Source organism: Pseudorasbora parva, chromosome 1 (genome assembly GCF_024679245.1).
Source record: "Pseudorasbora parva isolate DD20220531a chromosome 1, ASM2467924v1, whole genome shotgun sequence".
Classification (NCBI taxonomy): domain Eukaryota; kingdom Metazoa; phylum Chordata; class Actinopteri; order Cypriniformes; family Gobionidae; genus Pseudorasbora; species Pseudorasbora parva.
The window spans coordinates 694,594-697,500 of NC_090172.1; positions in this window are offsets into that span (position 1 = coordinate 694,594).

Genomic DNA, 2,907 nt, shown 5'->3' on the forward strand with positions numbered 1-2,907 from the left:
CTGTACGATCTGAATTTCTTCTTCATCTAAAATCTTCAATTTGTATTTTCAAAAACTGAATATTTCCAGTCTATTAATTCAGAACAAAATATCTACTGTTTGAAAGTACATGTCTAAACAATTTCGACATAAAAACATTTCAGATGTGTTCAATTTCAGATGTTCTATATTCAACATTTAAAAACTCAAATTCAGAACTGTGTAAAATGCAACATAATATTCAATTTTGTTAGATTAGACTTGTCAATAATTCAGATTTATATAATTCAAATGCAGATAATTTTGTCATATTTCTAGCTCTATACAAACGCCGAAGAACAAACACCACAGGACATGCAGAGGATACGATACGAGAGCAAATATAACGACCTGTGGAATCTTTCTATATTTAATATAAAGGATTCCTTTTGTTGTTCTCATAGACTTTGTACAAACCCGATTCCAAAAAAGTTGGGACACTGTACAAATTGTGAATAAAAAAGGAAATGCAATAATTTACAAATCTCATAAACTTATATTATATTCACTTTATAATATAGATATCATCAAATGTTGAGACATTTTGCCAGATATCGGCTCATTTTGGATTTCATGAGAGCTACACATTCCAAAAAAGTTGGGACAGGGAGCAATAAGAGGCCGGAGAAGTTAAATGTTCACTTAAGGAACAGCTGGAGGACCAATTTGCAACTTATAACGACAATTATCAACATGATTGGGTATAAAAGAGCCTCTCAAGCCCCTTTCACACTGCACGTCGGACCCGCGATATTCCCGGAGCATTGCCGAGTCGCCTTCTGTGTGAAAGCAACCGCGTCCCGGGATTGATTACCGAATTTGACCCGGGTCGGGGACCTAGTAACATTGCGGGATTCGACCCGGGACGAGCGCTGTGTGAACAAAAGCCGAAACTAATGCCGCAGCGTGTGCGTAGTTATCGTGCGACTCCTAGAGCTTGTTTCTTCAATAACACAACCCTGCAGTGCCAGAAGAGCTCGTCGGTGTTTTAAACGCAGAGAGTGTTCGTATACAAAAGAAATTAAAATTAAACAAGCAGAAATGAGCGCAAACTGGACACAAGTCGAGACCACGGAGCTCCTTACTATCCGCGCTGAAGCGGAGATCGCTCGCCGTTATACGTCACATCAGGATGTCACGTGTCGACTCGACCCGGGACCTTTACGGGTTGTGTGTGAAAGCGCACATATATTACGGCATTCCGCTGGCAGTGTGAATGGACCAAATCTAGCGGCCCGGGAACAAATGCCGGGTCGCATTATCCGTGTATTTGCCGGAATCGCAGTGGGAAAGGGGCTTCAGAGTGTCAGTGTCTCTCAGAAGGCAAGATGGGCAGAGGATCACCAATTCCCCCAATGCTGCGGCGGACAATAGTGGAGCGATATCAGAAAGGAGTTTCTCTGAGGAACACTGACAAGAGTTTGGAGTTATCATCATCTACAGCGCATAATATCATCCAGAGATTCAGAGAATCTGGAACAATCTCTGTGCGTAAGGGTCAATGCCAGAGCACACACTGCATCAGTTACAGCATCACGGCTGAGTAGAAGAAGGATCCGGCACTGAAATGGCCAGCCTGCAGTCCAGATCTTTCACCATTAGAAAACATTTGGCGCATCATAAAGAGGAAGATGCGATAAAGAAGACCTAAGACAGTTGAGCAGCTAGAAGCCTGTGTTAGACAAGAATGGGACAACATTCCTATTCCTAAACTTGAGCAGCTCGTCTCCTCAGTGCCCAGACGTTTGCAGACTGATATAAAAAGAAGAGGGGATGACACACAGGGGGAAACACGGCCACGGCACAACTTTACTGAGATGTGTTGATGCCATGACATTTAAAATCAACTTATTTTCCCTTGAAATTATACATGTTCTCAGTTTAAACATTTGATATGTCATCTCTGTTGTATTCTGAATAAAATATTGACATTTGAAACTTCCACATCATCGCATTCTGTTTTTATTCACAATTTGTACAGAGTCCCAACCTTTTTAGAATCGAGTTTGTATGGTTGACTGTAAATGTTTTTAATAATAGTGATGTTAACAGTGACACCAAAGCTCCGAAGCGTGTGTCAAAAAAATGAAACTATTTTCTGTGAAGCTTTGTATCGATGCTTGATTCGTTCTATCAAAACCACGTGACCAATGACGTCCGAAGCTTCGTTTCACAAACACCCACGTGACTGATTCAGAAAGGTTTAAAAATGCGCGACACAGGGCGTGCCTGTGAGGTGTGTTGCGTTGCATTGAGCGGGTTTTTTGTATTGCGCGAGTTTGTTATGGACTCTGTTGCAAAGAGAGGGCGTTCTGAAATGTGGGAACACTTTCATTTGATTTCGCCCAATAAAGTTGATCATTTATTTGGCTTTTGTTCTGCCGCATATATTTATCTATTTATTTATTTCATCCGCACTAGCCTATGACTTCATACAAGTATAGGCCTATCCTTCTATAATTATGTGAAAGTGTGTGTGTTTTTCCTTGTGTGCATGCATTTATTTAGCATACTTCCTTTATTCGTGAGTTTTATTTGTTTACAAACAGGAAAAATGTTCACATTCACAATACAAAATCATATCTTTATTGGTTTAAGTTACTAGGAGTATGCAATGGAACAGATTGTGTCACATAATGTCATATATAATATATTGATTAATTTATTAATCAATCCATTAATTCACTTTTTGCTTCTAGATAATGCGTCGGTTGCAAAACATTTTGCGACACAGCGCTTTCCCTCACTTTCACCAGCAGAGGTCCTCGTTGAGCTCTGACTTGAAAAGCTTCGAGTAATGAACCTTTTTCTGATACAACTGTGCTGAAAGCTTCACTGGTTCAGAAAGCCTCACTTCGCCATCACTAGTTAATAATATCAATAAAAATG